This window comes from Primulina tabacum, unplaced genomic scaffold, assembly GCF_025594145.1.
Source record: "Primulina tabacum isolate GXHZ01 unplaced genomic scaffold, ASM2559414v2 Contig903, whole genome shotgun sequence".
NCBI classification, from domain to species: Eukaryota; Viridiplantae; Streptophyta; class Magnoliopsida; order Lamiales; family Gesneriaceae; genus Primulina; species Primulina tabacum.
The window spans coordinates 1-19,725 of record NW_027459976.1 but is presented as its reverse complement, the minus strand read 5'-3'; the positions used below and the strand labels follow the sequence as shown (position 1 = coordinate 19,725).

The 19,725-nt window shown below is 40.3% G+C and overlaps 9 non-coding genes across 9 annotated transcripts; all 9 read left to right on the top strand.

The window, feature by feature from the left end:
• The first annotated feature begins 11,014 nt into the window (after positions 1-11,014).
• Positions 11,015-11,133, top strand: LOC142535249 (5S ribosomal RNA). The gene has a single exon (XR_012817450.1). It is a non-coding gene; the product is annotated as a 5S ribosomal RNA (ribosomal RNA).
• A 659-nt stretch (positions 11,134-11,792) lies between these two features.
• LOC142535251 (5S ribosomal RNA) lies at positions 11,793-11,911 on the top strand. Its single transcript, XR_012817452.1, has one exon. It is a non-coding gene; the product is annotated as a 5S ribosomal RNA (ribosomal RNA).
• Positions 11,912-12,591: 680 nt separating this feature from the next.
• On the top strand, positions 12,592-12,710 carry LOC142535245 (5S ribosomal RNA). The gene has a single exon (XR_012817446.1). It is a non-coding gene; the product is annotated as a 5S ribosomal RNA (ribosomal RNA).
• Positions 12,711-13,392: 682 nt separating this feature from the next.
• LOC142535263 (5S ribosomal RNA) lies at positions 13,393-13,511 on the top strand. The gene has a single exon (XR_012817455.1). It is a non-coding gene; the product is annotated as a 5S ribosomal RNA (ribosomal RNA).
• Positions 13,512-14,171: 660 nt separating this feature from the next.
• LOC142535253 (5S ribosomal RNA) lies at positions 14,172-14,290 on the top strand. Its single transcript, XR_012817453.1, has one exon. It is a non-coding gene; the product is annotated as a 5S ribosomal RNA (ribosomal RNA).
• Positions 14,291-14,968: 678 nt separating this feature from the next.
• LOC142535247 (5S ribosomal RNA) lies at positions 14,969-15,088 on the top strand. Its single transcript, XR_012817448.1, has one exon. It is a non-coding gene; the product is annotated as a 5S ribosomal RNA (ribosomal RNA).
• A 680-nt stretch (positions 15,089-15,768) lies between these two features.
• Positions 15,769-15,887, top strand: LOC142535242 (5S ribosomal RNA). The gene has a single exon (XR_012817443.1). It is a non-coding gene; the product is annotated as a 5S ribosomal RNA (ribosomal RNA).
• A 684-nt stretch (positions 15,888-16,571) lies between these two features.
• LOC142535264 (5S ribosomal RNA) lies at positions 16,572-16,690 on the top strand. Its single transcript, XR_012817456.1, has one exon. It is a non-coding gene; the product is annotated as a 5S ribosomal RNA (ribosomal RNA).
• A 681-nt stretch (positions 16,691-17,371) lies between these two features.
• Positions 17,372-17,489, top strand: LOC142535246 (5S ribosomal RNA). Its single transcript, XR_012817447.1, has one exon. It is a non-coding gene; the product is annotated as a 5S ribosomal RNA (ribosomal RNA).
• Positions 17,490-19,725: the final 2,236 nt, after the last annotated feature.

Below are 19,725 nucleotides of genomic sequence, written 5' to 3'. Positions count from 1 at the left end.
GGGTTCGGCTAATATTTTCAAAAACTTTACACCACGAAATATTTTTCGGGAGTGTGTTTGGACTTAATGAGACTACTTTTAAGCTTGTTGGGCTTAAAATCCTTTTTAAATCTTTAATTAACAACTTATGGCCTATTATATTTTAATTAACTACATAATAAATCCCTAAGGACCCACTACACCTAACATTACCCTCCCCAATCAGCCGACACCCTCAATCCCATCTCAACATTTTCATAGAAATCCCAGCAGCTGAAAGCACGGCCATTTCCATTCAAGGCGTAAGAAAATTCTCCGACTTGATTCCCGACGCTCGTTCTTCGGTTTTCTTGCGAAATATTTTCACCAGGCACGCTTTATATCATTCTTCTGCATCATACACGTTTTATATACTGAGTTTGGTGTTCATTCACTGAAAAGTTTCGATCCAAGCTTGTCTATGGAAGATCTTTGAATTTCTTGTGTTTATTGCATTCTTTTTGTTTCAAGTCTCACATTTTTCTTGAATTGTGCAAGGAGGCTGTCGTTTTGTTGATGCTAAGGGACCGTTCAGAGCAGGTTAGTGGAGTCATGAGGCTGGTGTAAGGTTCGGTAGGTTTGGAGTGAAGGCCGAGATGTGTAGCGGCTTGGGGTTTCTTGTTTTCTTTGTCTAGATCGGTGGGTAGGTGAAGTCTGTGTTGGATCTCGGTTTTCTTCACGCCAAACGCAGCGGAAGTTTTAAAATTTTAGTTTATTTTGACAATCAAAATAAGTTTTGCTTTGGACGCTCGTATGATTTTATCATAAACATTCATAGGGTGTTAAAAGTTATACCTTTTGTGAATAAATCACTGGACTCCAACTAATCCGGTATAAACGGATTAGCTCTTGTTGATTCCCTACGAACTTTCTTCGATCTCCTAATCCGGTCCACGACTGGAATATTTGTTCCTCTTCTAAATTGCACTAGAAATTTAGAAGAACTTTTGCGTAGAGATTGAAAACGAGAGACGGCTCAAACCTTTTTTTTTTTCAAAAATGGCCAAAATATTTTTGGAGGAATTTTTGATATTGCCATTCACGTGAATCACCAATTGGGAGACTTGGAGGCTAGGTCAATTTTTCCTCTTTTTTTTCCTAAAAACAATAGCCTTGACCTAAATTCCATAATTAACATTAATGGGCTTGATTAATTAATTGGGCTAGTCCAACTAGTTTAATCAATTAATCAAAGTCCATTAATAACTTTTAATTATTTAATATGTTGGACTTGTACTCCTACAAGCCCATTAAACATATTCCCATTATATTTAATTTAATATTTAATAAACTCAACTTTTAAGTTTAATAAATTAAATTAATTATAAATTCAACATTTGAATTTAATATTTAAATTATAAATTCAACTCCTTGAATTTATCACCTCCAAAATTTAATATTAAATAAACCCAACTTTTGAGTTTAATAAACTAAATTATCAAATTTTATAAATTCAACTCCTTGAATTTATTCTCTCCAAATTTCATAAATTCAACTTCTTGAATTTACTATATCATAAATTCAACTCCTTGAATTTACTATATTATAATATAAATTCAACTCCTTGATTTTATTCTCTCAATATTTTATATAAATTCAACTCCTTGAATTTATTATCTCATAATATAAATTCAACTCCTTGAATTTATTCTCTCAACGGGAACAAACGATCCAGTGCTTGTGTGACCCTCAATGGTTCAGGGATACAGCTAGCCGTGGGTTCACAACTCCTTGTGATTCAGGACATAATCCTTTATTCGGGCTTACCCTTAATTTGCCCCATTCTATGTATCAACAATTGATCATGAGAATGTCAGAACTCATTTCTGATTGCACCCATCGGATCATGGTAAGAGCGTCTAGTAGCATCACCCCATGACCCCCTAGGTATCACTGATAGTGCCTGCAAGAACCAGTAGATTATGATTAACGTACAGTACGGTCCCTTCATCTCATATATCCCAATCGAATCTGCAACCATTAGTTCATCGAGGGTTGCATAATAATTCGATAACTATGTGACAACTATAATAGTGGCATCGCGTGTACTATTGGAGAACTCCTTCTCCAACGTACATCTCATACTCTGGCCAGAGATTCCATGCACTATTATTACATCAGATCACATAGGATATCCACACCCGTAGATGAGCGGTGAATCCCCGACTACAATGCACTGGCTCCTATATGTGTCGCAACTGTACCCAACCTCGCCACCTGATGACTCTCCTGGAGCCGGTAAACGAGTCAAAGCACAGCCCTAGCATATAGAGCCTCAGTTTTGTCCCGGGTCGTAAGGACTAATGGTGTACAATCATAACCACGGACTTATCCTCTCGATGAATGATAACCACTTGGAAAGTCCGAGGGAGGGTTGTTCGGTATAATCATCATATGACTACCCATCTGCATGTTTGGACATCTCTATGCCCTTACCAAGAAACGCAGTACACAACATCACAGATGCTAGTCTCGAGCTCAAGCGGCCTTTATCCCTGTTTTAGGCGGCTGAATCGACTAGGAACGAATTTAGAATATGCAGTGTTTACAAATGAGTTTCAACATCGAATTACGATTCATTTGTATTAAAGCATAATCAAGGACTTTATCTATGCTGTTTGCATGGGTATATAGATAAAGTATAACAAGATCATAAAAAGTTAAATTAAAATAAAGATTGTTTATTACACTTGAGTCAATAAATTTCCTAGCCAACCGTTGGCTTGCAGGGCATCTACTCTAACAATCTCCCACTTGCCCTAGAGCCAACTACCCATAACTTTAATCCCATTGCTTCGCGATGCTTCTCAAACAATGGTCCTGGCAAGGGCTATGTAAGTGGATCAGCAACATTATCTGCAGAGGGGACTCTTTCGACTGATATGTCTCATCTTCTCACAATCTCCCGTATGATGTGGAACTTCCTCAGTACATGTTTGGATCGCTGATGAGACCTTGGTTCCTTTGCTCGTGCAATGGCACCAGTGTTGTTCCAGTACAACGGGACTGGATCAACTCCATTAGGAATAACGCCCAACTCTTGGACAAAATTCCTCATCCAAACTACCTCTTTGGCTGAATCAGATGCAGCAATATATTCAGCTTCAATGGTGGAATCCGCAACGGTGTCTTACTTGGAACTTTTCCAAGAGACAGCCGCACCATTAAGCATGAATACAAAGCCAGAGGTCGATTTCGAATCATCTACGTCACATTGGAAGCTAGAATCAGTGTAGCCTTCCAATTTCAATTCTCCACCCCATAGACCATGAACAAGTTCTTAGTCCTTCTCAAGTACTTAAGAATATCTTTCACGGCCTTCCAATACATTGGACCAGGGTTTGCCTGATATCTGCTTGTAACACTCAGAGCGTAAGCAACATCAGGACGTGTCTATATCACACTATACATGTTACTACCAATGGCTGACGCATATGGAATTCGTGTCATCATCTCTATCTCTTCATCAGTTTTGGGACACATTGCCTTAGATAGAGTAATACCATGACACATTGGTAAGTATCCTCTCTTGGACTCTTCCATAGAGAATCGTTTTATAATGGTATCGATATAGGTGGCTTGGGTGAGTCCGAGCATCCTATTTGATCTATCTCTATAGATTTGTATTCCCAATACGTAGGATGCTTCACCCATGTATTTCATGGAGAATTTACTGGATAACCATACTTTAGTTGATTGCAGTAATCCTACATCATTCCCAATGAGCATGATATCATCAACATAAAGTATTAGGAATGTCACTGCACTCCCACTAACTTTCTTGTACACACACGGTTCCTCAGGATTCTTAGCAAAACCAAACTCTTTGATAGTTCTATCAAATCTAAGGTTCCAACTCCTTGACTCCTGCTTGAGACCATATATTGATCTCTGAAGTTTTCATACCTTATGCTCACTTCCCACTGATGTGTATCCCTCAGGTTGAGACATATCAATCTCCTCTTTGATGTCTCCGTTGAGGAATGCAGTCTTTATATCCATTTGTCATATCTCATAGTCATACTATGCTGCTATGGCTAGTAGTATTCTAATGGACTTAAACATAGCAACTGGTGAAAAAGTTTCCTCATAGTCAACTCCTTGCCTTTGAGTATATCCTTTTGCAACCAGTCTTGCTTTGAAGGTCACTACCTTCCCATCCGCCCCAAGCTTTCTTTTGTAGATCCATTTGCATCCTATGGGAACGATTCCCTCAGGTGGATCCACTAATGTCCAGACTTGGTTTGAATACATAGAGTCCATTTCTGACTGCATGGCTTCAAGCCATTTGGTTGAATCAGTATCAGATATTGCTTCTTTGAAATTCATTGGATCACATCCAACACAATGCTCATCGTGGCTTTGTTCATGAAGAAGCGTATATCTTGCAGGAGGTCTAATAACCCTATCAAACCTTCTAGGAGCTTGTACTTCAACTACTGGTTCTTGGAAATGGGTTAAACTTCTACAGTTGAGGGAGTATCTTGAATTTTTTCAAGTTCTATCATCTTGCCTTTTCTATCTAATAGAAATTCCTTTTCCAAAAAGGTGGCATTTCTTGAAACAAACACTTTTGCTTCATTGAGACGATAGAAATAATACCCAACAGAATTCTTTGGATATTCTACAAAGTAGAACAAAGTGGATCTACTATCCAGTTTGTCTCCCACTGTTTGCTTCACGTAAGCAGGACATCCCCATATTCTCTCGTAAGAATATTTGGGAGTTTTTCCCATCCATATCTCATATGGTGTTTTATCAACTGCTTTAGCGTAGACATTATTCAACAACATTGCCGCAGTTTCAAGCGCAAAGCCCCAAAACGATGTAGGCAATTCAGTGAATCCCATCATGGATCAAACCATGTCCAACAAGGTTCGCTTACGACGTTCAGAAACACCATTCAATTGTGGTGTTGCTGGTGGAGTCCACTGTGAGAGAATCCCATTCTCTTTTAGATAACCCAAAAATTCAGCATTTAAGTATTCTCCACCTCGATCAGATCGAAGTGCCTTAATACTTCTTTCCAGCTGATTTTCTACTTCAGATCTGAACTCTTTGAACTTTTCAAATGCTTCAGATTTGTGTTTCATCAAATAAACGTACCCATACCTCGAATGGTCATTAGTAAAGGTAATGAAGTAGGATTGCCCATATTTTGTGCTAACACTTAGCGGGCCACAAACGTCTGTGTGGATCAAATCCAGTAGACCATGTGCACGTTCCACGTTTCCATCGAATGGAGTCTTAGTCGTTTTTCCTTTTAGACAGAACTCACAAGTAAGTAGAGAATTTATGTTTGACAAGTCAAACATGCCTTCTCCCACTAGTTTGTGCATCCTTCTTTGGGAAATGTGACATAGTCTAGCATGCCATATTTGTGTGGGATTTGGATCATCTAATTTTCTTTTGTTTGTTGTGAAATCATGTTTACTTGGACATTCACTTATCATTTCCAGAACATTTCTGGCACATATAATTTCTTATGTCCGGATTTCTTGCAGTGAAATAAATATGTTCTGACTTATCGGGCTTTGTGGGACCTTTAAGTGTTCTTCGGAGTTTGCCTCTTATTGGGTTTGTTTTACCTTGTGAGGGGCGGAACATTTCTTTCCCTTACCTTGTGGGTCATTTTTCGTCCGACGAAAGGCCCATTATAAAAATAACAATTATTTTCTTATTTTATGGTGATCTCATAAGTCATAAGCATATTGACTAGCTCTTCAAGGCTATCAAAATATCTTATTAAACTTGAAGTTCACCATAACCCCGTCAAATGAGGAATAGAAAGATAACAAATTGATGTTATCAACTAACTCGTTAGGAATCACATATTCCAGGCCCACCACATTTTCAATAAGCCCAGTCATACGTACACCATGCTCATGGGCCAAAGCCCCATCTTGCATACGTGTGGTCATGAGCTCCTTGAAAATAATGTGTATCATTGTAGGAGTTTCATGCACCATGCAACTCTTGCATGTGTATTCGAATGTCAGCAGCATCCAACATTTCCTCAAACTGTCCCTACAGTTCATTTGACATAGAAGCGAGCTTGTTACACTTTATCTTGCATACTATGGTCTTACCATCTTGCATGCTTTTTCAGTTCAACAGGACTGACATTAGTGTGTATGTCATTTTCTCCAAATTCAGAACAATTTCCCAACCAGTCTTGAAAATTAGATTCGGTTAGCTTGTTAATAACAAAATTAGATTATGTGACGAAATCGAAAAATATACTGATATGGAAACAGAATAATAGTTGCTGATTATTTTAAAATAATTTTAAGATATAAAATATGGATTTTATTTTATAAATCCCCCTCCCACTATTTTGACATTTCCACCACCCTCTGATTAAAAAGGGAAATCGCATTTTCTTAGTGGGCACGTAGAGTCCAATTAGCCAATTATAATCCCGAATAATATCAGCCAATTATAATTTCTAAAAGGTAGAGTCCAATTGCGTCCCTATGCAACCTCCGTGTGTTTTGCCTCACGTTTAATAAGGACCCAATAATATGACGCCGTTTATTTTCACGTGTCAAACCAACCTATCAATATTGAATTGTAGTGGACGGTCGCCATGAGTTCCCCCAATAATATGAGCCGAAGTCATGGGAGTTCCACTCAATTCACATCATATGTCCGGTGGAAGTCACAGCTTTCCGGCGTACAGGCCTCCCCAATAATATGAGCCAGACACTGTCCGCGGGTAGCGATCAACATGCAACCACGGTTGATGGAAGGCAAGGAAAAATTAAACTCTTTTAATTTTTACTTTTTCGGTTTGATATAAATTTTGAATCTTATTCAAAATGAGGGATTTTAATTTCAAAAATTGTCTCATCATTTTAATTTAAAAATCGCGTGCAACGAGTTTGTATGTTTGCCGGATTCATGCAACTATATTACTTAATAATATACATACATGCATACTACTATATATCGCATATATCATAATATGACATTCAACAATAAATAATGATGATCGATCGCCAACACTATTAGATCCATGTGAGCCATACATGGATCCAGGTCCAAACCTAGGTGAATGCAGGGATGCAAATGCAACTATTACAAGAGCTTCCAATATTTTACATGTCTTCATCTCGTTCATCGGGCTCACCATCTTCCAGTCTTGATCTCCCACTATTTCTAATAATTACATTTAAATAGCCATGGCACATAAGGGATACATCTCATGGGGTGGGAACGGGCCATAAACCAGGCCCACTTTAATAATATCAAATATTAACAAAATGAATAAAAACAGTAAAATATCCTAACATACACCTAATACATTGGTCAAGGCTCTCGATCATCCTTCATGCATTTAATATCAAATATTAACATCAATTTAGTTAAACAATTTAATTAATTGATTAATCATATATCTAATAATTTTATCACTAACCACCACAATTATTAAAGAATTAATAAATTAAATAAACAAATTTATTTAATTTCCAATTAAATCAATAATAATTGATTTCTTGTAAAAACTCATTTTTACCATAAATAATTAAAATCATATTCTAATTATTTATTTTACAAGAAATTATTAATTTTCAAATTAAATTTCAAAAATAAAATTGAACCAATTTTCAAAAATTTCAATTTTACCCAAAAATTTGAAAAATCAGAAAATTGCACCCTAGGCCCAAACAATTCAAGCCCATTATCCAGAACGGTTCCCGAGACACTCCCGGGCAGCCGCCCGTGCCCGCTGCCCGCACGTTGTGCGGACGTTCCGCACGCCGCGCGCTTTGCGGACACTCCGCACAGCGTGCGCACAATCTGCGCGCGTTGGCTGCGCGTCTCTGCGCGCACGCTGCGCGCACCTGTGCGCGACCCTACGCGCACGGGCTGCCCGGAACAGTTCCGGGCAGAAACGAATGATAACCACTTGGAAAGTCCGAGGGAGGGTTGTTCGGTATAATCATCATATGACTACCCATCTACATGTTTGGACATCTCTATGCCCTTACCAAGAAACGCAGTACACAACATCACAGATGCTAGTCTCGAGCTCAAGCGGCCTTTATCCCCGTTTTAGGCGGCTGAATCGACTAGGAACGAATTTAGAATATGCAGTGTTTACAAATGAGTTTCAACATCGAATTACGATTCATTTGTATTAAAGCATAATCAAAGACTTTATCTATGCTGTTTGCATGGGTATATAGATAAAGTATAACAAGACCATAAAAAGTTAAATTAAAATAAAGATTGTTTATTACACTTGAGTCAATAAATTCCCTAGCCAACCGTTGGCTTGCAGGGCATCTACTCTAACAGTCTGGTGGTGCAAGGGCGACTCTAGACCTTGAACAGACTCTGGTGGGTCTAAACCATGGTCTGGAAATGCACGAACGCTGCTGGTCTTGTCCTAGAAGCCGCAAGGGAAGTGTTGGACGAGTTGGGTTCGATTGGTGTTGTGGGGAGTGTAGCGATATGGTGATCTACGCCTGATGCATGAGGCTGATGGCGTGGGTGCAGTAGGTTCAGGGGAGCCCTATGGTTGTCTAGGAAAGGCTGAGCCGTGCCTGGTTCCATCGGTGTTGGGCTAGGACGCGAGAATAGGGAGGTAGTGTAGTAGGGTAGGCGAAAGGGGAAGAGGCTGATTTCCAGCAGCTTGTAAGGCCTGATCGAATGGTTTAAGCGATGGGTCTGGATGTTTATAAGGCCTTTTAAGTGTTTGTTAGGTGTGGTAAAAAGTTGGGAAAAATAGGTTAAGTTTCGAGTCGATTCGGGTTAAAACCGGGACACCGGTCCAAGTTTTAAAACAATTCGGTTAAGTTATAAAATGGGCTCGAGTTTACGTCTAGGGATGCTTTTAAATATTTTTTGGGATATTTTAAGGAATTTGGTAAGCTTCGGATCAAAATAATGAGTTTTGGATTTATCCGGGATTTAATCGCAACACGAAACGTTAATTACAGAATTAATTGAAACGCTAGATTTAATCTTAATTAAATTATGAAAAATTATATTTAAGCTCAAATAATTATAAGAAGTCTAATTTTTTAATTTGGGAATTTTATGCTAAGGTTTAGCTTAATTCGTGATTAAAGCGCGTTAATATGTTATGTTTAAAGATTAATTTTAAATTCATCGATTTAAGCCAAATAAAAATATGGGAAAAATTTTGTAGGCTTAAATAATTATTTGGGACATGTTAGAGTCAATGGAATTAAGAAAATGTCAAAAACGTGAAATTTTACGTCTAGGTGCAAAATGGTAATTTTTGGGTTTGCGGGGGCAAAATGTTCATTTTGCACCCGGGGTTAGATGTTGGTCCTGGCAGCACCATGAGCACAAATTTACTATATTTTAAAGTTTTATGCATCATGATCACGATTTTTAAGATTTTATGAAAATATACGTTGCATGCTTGGTTTAAAGGAAAAATTACGTATATGCATGTTTTTATTAAGTGGTGAATATGATGATGTTTTTGAATGATGGGAGTTGGTTGTGACTGACGATGTATATGTATACGATGATATGATTGGAGATATCGTGAGGGAAAAGGCCCCAGAGGGAGCCCGACGATCGTATTTCCATTGACATGATATGAGATATGATGAGCTGAGGCCAAGGCTCAGTGGACGGGTAATGCCGTCGCTGATGTCCCCGCCGCCGGGTACCACGGTTTTATAGATGAATCAATCGATAGAGCTGATACGAAAGTCACAACTAATGAACTGAATTCAATTAAAAAGAAAATGTTTAAGTTTATATTGACATGAGATGACATGATTTAATATGATATGATTTGATACGACATGTTTATATTCATGTTTTAAAGTTAATGAAAGGTATGTTAGCATTATGATTTTACAATACACGTTTATGTTATGCTTTTAAGTTCATGAAAGATATGTTGAGTATGATATTTTTCACTGCTGTATGTTATGTATATGTACTTGTTATTCCTGGTATAAGTGTGTTGATTCTTTAGACTCACAAGGCGTGTGTGATGCAGGTGAGCTAAATGTTGAGGAGATTATAGGTGCCGAACTCTGAGTAGGCAGACCTGGTGCGATGACACGACCCGAGGACCACATGTTTTTCGCATTACGATTTATGAGATTGAGAGGAAATGAATATTTTCACACGTTGATGATTTTAAGATTTTTATTAGTTTATATTTTCGAATTATTATAGATGAGTTTGGTTATTTTTTTACTGTCAAATTATTACGATTATTTTAAATATTATTTCGAAAATGTGAGCTTTTATTTAAAAAAAAATGTCCAGTAGAATTTTAAAAATGAGTGAGACGTTACAGTGCATGTTGCACCCCTTTTCGTGTTTTTCTATTTTTGATTACTTGTTGACAGACTATTTTCGGCTCAAATCATCTGAATCTCGATCGGGACCAGATAAGACATGTGAAAACAACGTAGCTCGGACACTGCCGGATTTGGACAAAATTGAAACCTAATTTGATTGTTAACGGGCAAACGAACGAGACTCATTACTCCGCAATGAGCTGGCGAGATTTTAGCCGAATTCCTTCTCTAAGACCCTCTAATTTGCGATTTTCCGCTTTTGTTAAGCTTCCGTTTCCTCGAGAAATCCGCTTAGGAAGTCCGAAATTCGATTTCGGTTCCATTTTATCGTATCCTAGGCATAATAATAGCTTACATTCGCTATTTGCTTCTTCTTATTTTTTTCTATTTTCTGGGAACATTTAGCGATTTTTGTTGTCTTGAGCAGGTTTCGTGCGGAAGGGTATGACGCATATTACTTCGGAGACGGTTAACTCGTTAAAAACAATTATTTCAACTGTTGTACCCATAATTTACGTAAACGGTCGTCACACGAGGACTTCCCAGGGAGGTCACCGATCCTAGCTCTGCCATCGCGCCAGAACGCTTAACTTCATGGTTCTGATTGGGCGAGAGCAGTGCCGCGTGTTGTCCATCGCCGCCTGCTCCACACGTACTCGAGGGATATAAGAATAAAAATCCCACTCAATGTCGGGTGCGATCATACCAGCACTAATGCACCGGATCCCATCAGAACTCCGAAGTTAAGCGTGCTTTGCCGAGAGCAGCACTAGGATGGGTGATCCCCTGGGAAGTCCTCGTGTTGTACCCTTTTCGTGTTTTTCTATTTTTGATTACTTGTTGACAGACGATTTTCGGCTCAAATAATCTGAATCTCGATCAGGATTAGATAAGACATGTGAAATCAACGTAGCTCAAGCACTGCCGGATTTGGACAAAATTGTAGCCTAATTTGATTGTAAACGGGCAAACGAACGAGACTCATTACTCCACAAGAAGCTGGCGAGATTTTAGCCGAATTCCTTCTCTAAGACCATCTAATTTGCGATTTTCCGCTTCTGTTATGCTTTCGTTTCCTCGAGAAATCCGGAAGTTCGAAATTCGATTTCAGTTCCATTTTATCGTATCTCACAGCATAATAATAGCTTTACATTCGCTATTTTCTTTTTCTTATTTTTTTTTCTCTTTTCTGGGAACATTTAGCAATTTTTTTGTCGTGAGCTGGTTTTGTGCGGAATGGTATGACGCAAATTACTCCGGAGACGGTTAACTAATTAAAAACAATTATTTCGATTGTTTTAGCCCTAAAACACGAGGGCTGCCAGGGAGGTCACCCATCCTCGCTCTGGCATCGCGCTAGAACTTTTAACTTCATGGTTCTAATTGGGCGAGAGCAGAGCCGTGTGTTGTCCATCGCCGCCCGCGCCACACGTACTCGAGGGATATAAGAATAAACATCCACTCAATGTTGGGTGTGATCATACCTGCACTTATGCACCGGATCCCATCAAAACTTCAAAGTTAAGCGTGCTTGGGCTAGAGCAGTACAAGGATGGGTGACCCCCTTGGAAGTCCTCGTGTTGCACCCCTTTTCGTGTTTTTTTCTAATTTTGATTACTTGTTGACAGACGATTTTCGGCTTAAATCATCTGAATCTCGATCGGGATCAGATAAGACATGTGAAATCAACGTAGCTCGGGCACTGCCGGATTTGGACAAAATTGTAGGCTAATTTGATTGTAAACGGGCAAACGACGAGACTCACTACTCCGCAAAGAGCTGGCGAGATTTTTGCCGAATTATTTCTCTAAGACACTCTAATTTGCGATTTTCCGTTTCTGTTAAGCTTCTGTTTCCTCAAGAAATCCGTTTAGGAAGTCGGAAATTCGATTCCGGTTCCATTTTATCGTATCCCAGGCATAATAATAGCTTTACATTCGCTATTTTCTTCTTATTTTCTTTTCTATTTTCTAGGAACATTTAGCGATTTTTGTTGTCGTGAGCCGATTCTGTGCGAAGGGTATGACGCAGATTACTCCGGAGACGGTTAACTCATTAAAATAATTATTTCGACTGTTTTAGCTATAATTTATGTAAACGGTCGCAAAACAAGGACTTCCAAGGGAGGTCACCCATCCTAGCTCTGTCATCGTGCCAGATCGATTAACTTCATGGTTCTGATTGGGCGAGAGCAGTGCCGCGTGTTGTCCACCGCCGCCCGCTCCACACGGACTCGAGGGATATAAGAATAAACATCCCACTCAATGTCGGGTGCGATCATACCAGCCCTAATGCACCGGATCCCATCAAAACTCCGAAGTTAAGCGTGCTTGGTCAAGAGCAGTACTAGGATGGGTGACCCCCTTGGAAGTCCTCGTGTTGCACCCATTTTCGTGTTTTTCTATTTTTTATTACTTGTTGACAAACTATTTTCGGCTCAAATCATCTGAATCTTGATCGGGACCAGATAAGACATGGGAAAACAACGTAGCTCGGACACTGTCGGATTCTGACAAAATTGCAGGCAAATTTGATTGTAAACGGGCAAACGAACAAGACTCATTACTCCGCAATGAGCTGGCGAGATTTTAGCCGAATTCTTTCTCTAAGACACTCTAATTTGCGATTTTCCGCTTCTGTTAAACTTTTGTTTCCTCGAGAAATCCATTTAGGTAGTCCGAAATTCGATTCCGGTTCCATTTTATCGTATCCCAGGTATAATAATAGCTTTACATTCGCTATTTTCTTCTTCTTATTTTTTTTCTATTTTCTGTGAACATTTAGCGATTTTTGTTGTCGTAAGCCGGTTCGGTGCAGAAGGGTATGACGCAGATGACTCTGGAGACGGTTAACTCATTAAAAACAATTATTTCGACTGTTTTAGCTATAATTATGTAAACGGTCGTGACACAAGGACTTCCAAGGGAGGTCACCCATACTAGCTCTGTCATCGCGCCAGAACGGTTAAATTCATGGTTCTGATTGGGCGAGAGCAGTGCCGCGTGTTGTCCATCGCCGTCAGCTCCACACGTACTCGAGGGATATAAGAATAAACATCCCACTCAATGTCGGGTGCGATCATACCAGCACTAATGCACCGGATCCCATCAGAACTCCGAAGTTAAGCTTGCTTGGGCGAGAGCAATACTTGGATGGGTGACCCCCTAGGAAGTTCTCGTGTTGCACCCCTTTTCGTGTTTTTCTATTTTTGATTACTTGTTGACAGACTATTTTCGGGCTCAAATCATCTGAATCACGATCGGGACCAGATAAGACATGTGAAATCAACGTAGCTCGGGCACTGCCGTATTCTTGTAAACGGGCAAACGAACGAGACTCATTACTTCGCAATGAGCTGGCGAGATTTTAGCGAATTTCTTCTCTAAGACCCTCTTATTTGCGATTTTTCGCTTCTGTTAAGCTTCCGTTTCTTCGAGAAATATGCTTAGGAAGTCTGAAATTCGATTTCGGTTCCATTTTATCGTATCCCAGGCATAATAATAGCTTTACATTCGCTATTTTCTTCTTCTTATTTTCTTTTCTATTTTCTGGGAACATTTAGCGATTTTTTTTGTCTTGAGCATGTTTCGTGTGGAAGGATATGACGCATATTACTCCGAAAACGGTTAACTCGTTAAAAACAATTATTTCAACTGTTTTATCCATAATTTACGTAAACGGTCGTGACACGAGGACTTCCTAGTGAGGTCACCCATCCTAGCTCTGCCATCGCGCCAGAACGCTTGACTTCATGGTTCTGATTGGGCGAGAGCAGTGCCGCGTGTTGTCCATCGCCGCCTGCTCCACACGTGCTCGAGGGATATAAGAATAAAAATCACACTCAATGTCAAGTGCGATCATACCAGCACTAATGCACTGGATCCCATCAGAACTCCGAAGTTAAGCGTGCTTTGCTGAGAGCAGCACTAGGATGGGTGATCCCCTGGGAAGTCCTCGTGTTGCACTCCTTTTCGTGTTTTTCTATTTTTGATTACTTGTTGACAGACGATTTTCGGCTCAAATAATCTGAGTCTCGATCAGGATTAGATAAGACATGTGAAATCAACGTAGCTCGGACCCTGCCGGATTTGGACAAAATTGTAGCCTAATTTAATTGTAAACGGTCAAACGAATGAGACTCATTACTCCGCAATGAGCTGGCGAGATTTTAGCGAATTCCTTCTCTAAGACCCTTTAATTTGCGATTTTCCGCTTCTGTTAAGCTTCGTTTCCTCAAGAAATCCACTTAGGAAGTTCTAAATTCGATTCTGGTTCCATTTTATCGTATCCCAGGCATAATAATAGCTTCACATTCGCTATTTCTTTTCCATATGATGTTTTCTATTTTCTGGGAACATTTAGCGATTTTGTTGTCGTGAGCCGTTCTGTGCGGAAGGGTATGACGCAGATTACTCCGGAGACGGTTAACTCATTAAAATAAATTATTTTGACTGTTTTTATCCATACTTTACGTAAACAGTCACGGCACGAGGACTTCGAAGGGAGGTCACCCATCCTAGCTCTGCCATCGCGCCAGAACGCTTAACATCATGGTTCTTATTGGGCGAGAGCAGTGCCGCGTGTTGTCCATCGCCGCCCGCTCCACACGTACTCGAGGGATATAAGAATAAACACCCCTCAATGTCGGGTGCCGATCATACCTGCACTTATGCACCGGATCCAATCAGAACTCCGAAGTTAAGCGTGCTTGGGCGAGAGTAGTACTAGGATGGGTGACCCCCTTGGAAGTCCAAGTGTTGCACCGCTTTTCGTGTTTTTCTTTTTTTGATTACTTGTTGACAGACGATTTTCGGATCAAATCATCTGAATCTCGATCAGGACCAGATAAGACATGTGAAATAAACGTAGCTCGGGCACTGCCGGATTTGGACAAAATTGTAGGCTAATTTCATTGTAAACGGGCAAACGAACGAGACTCAGTACTCCTCAATGAGCTGGCGAGATTTTAGCTGAATTATTTCTTTAAGACCCTCTAATTTACGATATTCCGCTTCTATTAAGCTTCTGTTTCCTCGAGAAATCCGTTTAGGAAGTCCGAAATTCGATTCTGGTTCCATTTTATCGTATCCCAGGCATAATAATAGCTTTACTTTCGCTATTTTCTTTTTCTTATATTTTTTTTTTTCTGGGAACATTTAGCGATTTTTGTTGTCGTGAGCCGGTTCTGTGCAGAAGGGTATGTCGCAGATTACTCCGGAGACGGTTAACTCATTAAAAACAATTATTTCGACTGTTTTAATCCTAAATAACCTAAACGGTCATTACACCAGTACTTCCCAGGGAGGTTACCCATCCTAGCTCTGCCATCGCGCCAGAACGCTTAACTTTATGGTTCTGATTGGGCGAGAGCAGTGCCGCGTGTTGTCCATCGTCGCCTTCTCCACACGTACTCTTGGGATATAAGAATAAACATCCACTCAATGTCGGGTGCGATCATACCAGCACTAATTCACCGGATCCCATCAGAACTTCGAAGCGAAGCGTGCTTGGGCGAGAGCAGTACTAGGATGGGTGACCACCTGGGAAGTCCTCGTGTTGCACCCTTTTCGTGTTTTTCTATTTTTGATTACTTGTTGACAGACGATTTTCGGCTCAAATCATCTGAATCTCGATCGTGACCAGATAAGACATGTGAAATCAACGTAGCTCAGGCACTGCCGGATTTGGACAAAATTGTAGGCTAATTTGATTTTAAACGGGCAAACGAACGAGACTCACTACTCCGCAATGAGTTGGCGAGATTTTAGCCGAATTCTTTTCTCTAAGACCCTCTAATTTGCGATTTTCCGCTTCTGTTAAGCTTCTGTTTCCTCGAGAAATACTTTTAGGAAGTCCAAAATTCGATCTGGGTTCCATTTTATCGTTATCCCAGGCATAATAATAGCTTTACATTCGCTATTTCTTCTTCTTATTTTCTTTTCTATTTTCTGGGAACATTTAGCGATTTTTGTAGTCGTGAGCCGGTTCTGTGCTGAAAGGTATGACGCAGATTACTCCGGAGATGGTTAACTCATTAAAAAAAATTATTTCGATTGTTTTATCCATAATTTACGTAAAGGGTCGCGATAGGAGGACTTCCCAGGGAGGTCACCCATCCTAGCTCTGCCATCGCGCCAGAACGCTTAACTTCATGGTTTTGATTGGGCGAGAGCAGTGCCGCGTGTTGTCCATCGCCGCCCGCTCCACACGTACTCGAGGGATATAAGAATAAACATCCCACTCAATGTCGGGTGCGATCATACCAGCACTAATGCTCCGGATCCCATCAGAACTCCGATGTTAAGCGTGCTTGGGCGAGAGCAGTACAACGATGGGTGACCCCCTTGGAAGTCCTCGTGTTGCACCCCTTTTCGTGTTTTTCAATTTTTGATTACTTGTTGACAGACTATTTTCCCCTCAAATCATCTGAATCTCGATCGGGATCAGATAAGACATGTGAAAACAACGTAGCTCGGACACTGTCGGATTTGGACAAAATTGTAGGCTAATTTTGTTGTAAACGGGCAAACGAACGAGACTCATTACTCCGGAATGAGCAGGCAAGATTTTAGCAGAATTCTTTCTCTAAGACACTCTAGTTTGCGATTTTCCGCTTCTGTTAAGCTTCTGTTTTTTCGAGAAATCCGTTTAAGAAGTCCGAAATTCGATTTCGGTTCCATTTTATAGTATCTCAGGCATAATAATAGCTTTACATTCGCTATTTTCTTCTTCTTATTTTTTTCTATTTTCTGTGAACATTTAGCGATTTTTGTTGTCGTGAGCCGGTTCGGTGCAGAAGGGTATGACGCAGATGACTCCGGAGACGGTTAACTCATTAAAAACAATTATTTCGACTGTTTTAGCTATTATTATGTAAACAGTCGCGACACAAGGACTTCCAAGGGAGGTCACCCATCCTAGCTCTGTCATCGCACCAGAACGCTTAAATTCATGGTTCTGATTGGGCGAGAGCAGTGCCGCGTGTTGTCCATCACTGCCCGCTCCACACGTACTTGAGGGATATAAGAATAAACATCCCACTCAATGTCGAGTGCGATCATACCAGCACTAATGCACCGGATCCAGTCAGAACTCCGAAGTTAAGCGTGCTTGGGCGAGACCAGTACTAGGATGGTTGACCCCCTGGAAGTTCTCGTGTTGCACCTCTTTTCTTGTTTTTCTACTTTCGATTACTTTTTGACAGACGATTTTCGGCTCAAATCATCTGAATCTCTATCGTGACCAGATAAGACATGTGAAATCAACGTAGCTCTGGCACTGCCGGATTTGGACAAAATTGTAGGCTAATTTGATTGTAAACGGGCAAACGAACAAGACTCACTACTCCGCAATGAGCTGGCGAGATTTTAGCGGAATTCTTTCTCTAAGACCCTCTAATTTGCGATTTTCCGCTTCTGTATAAGGTTCCGTTTCCTCGAGAAATCCGCTTAGGAAGTCGAAATTCGATTCCGGTTCCATTTCATCGTATCCCAGGCATAAAATAGCTTACATTCGCTATTTATTTTATAATTTTCTTTTCTATTTCTGTGAATATTAGCGATTTTTTTTTGTCTTGAGCAGGTTTCGTGCGGAGACGGTTAATTCGTTAAAAAAATTTTTCAACTGTTTTATACCATAATTACGTAAACGGTGTGACACGAGGACTTCCAGGGAGGTCACCATCCTAGCTCTGCCATCGCGCCAGAACGCTTAACTTCATGGTTGATTGGGCGAGAGCAGTGCCGCGTGTTGTCCATCGCCGCCCGTCCACACGTACTCGAGGGATATAAGAATAAACTACCACTCAATGTCAAGGTCTCGATCATACAAGCATTAATGCACGGATCCATCAGAACTCATCTAAGTTAAGCGGGCTTGGATGAGAGGAGTACTAGGATGGTGACCCCCTGGGAAGTCCTTGTGTTACACACCTTTCGTGTTTTTATTTTGATACTTGTTGACAGACGATTTTCGGCTCAATCATCTGAATCTTGATCGGGACCAGATAAGAAATGTGAAATCAATGTAGCGGACACTGCCGGATTTGGACAAAATTGTAGCCTAATTTGATTGTAAATGGTCAAACGAACGAGACTCATCCTCCGCAATGAGCTGGGCAAGATTTTAGCCGAATTCCTTCTCTAAGACCCTATAATTTGCGATTTTCCGCTGTTGTAAGCTACCTTCCTCAAGAAATCGCTTAGGAAGTTCTAAATTCAATTCGGTTCATTTATCATATCCCATGCATAATAATAGCTTTACATTCGCTATTTTTTTTTATATTTTTTTTTCTAATTTCTGGGAACATTTAGCGATTTTGTTTTGTGAGCCGGTTCTGTGCGGAAAGGTATGCGCATATTACTCCGGAGACGGTTAACTCATTAAAAAACAATTATTTGACTGTTTTATCCATAATTTACGTAAACGGTCGCGACACGAGAACTTCCAAGGGAGGTCACCCATCCTAGCTGCCATCGCGCCAGAACGCTTAACTTCATGGTTCTGATGGCGAGAGCAGTGCCGCGTGTTGTCAATCGCCGCCCGCGCACACGTACTCGAGGGATATAAGAATAAACATCCCACTCAATGTGGGGCGGGTGCGATCAACCAGCACTAATGCACCAAATCACATCAGAACTCGAAGTTAAACGTGGGCTTGGGCAGAGCAGTACTAGGATGGGTGACCCCCTTGGAAGTCCAAGTGTTGAACCCCTTTTCGTGTTTTCTGTTTTTGATTACTGTTGACAAACTATTTTGGCTCAAATCATCTGAATCACGATCGGGACAGATAAGACATGTGAAATAAACGTAGCTCGGGCACTGCCGGATTTGGACAAAATTGTAGGCTAATTGATTGTAAACGGGCAAACGAACGAGATCAGTACTCCGCAATGAGCTAAGAGATTTTAGCCGAATATTTCTCTAGACCCCTCTAAATTTGCGATTTTCTGCTTCTGTTAAGCTGTTTCCTCGAGAAATCCGTTTAGGATGTCCGAAATTCGATTCCGTTTCCATTTTATAGTATCTCAGGCATAATAATATCTTTACATTCGCAATTTTCTTCTTATTTTCTTTTCTATTTTCTGGGAACCCCCTTGGAAGTCCAAGTGTTGAACCCCTTTTTGTGTTTTTCTGTTTTTGATTACTTGTTGACAAACTATTTTTGGCTCAAATCATCTGAATCACGATCGGGACCAGATAAGACATGTGAAATAAACGTAGCTCGGGCACTGCCGGATTTGGACAAAATTGTAGGCTAATTTGATTGTAAACGGGCAAACGAACGAGACTCAGTACTCCGCAATGAGCTAAAGAGATTTTAGCCGAATTATTCTCTAAGACCCTAAATTTGCGATTTTCTGCTTCTGTTAAGCTTCTGTTTCTCGAGAAATCCGTTTAGGAT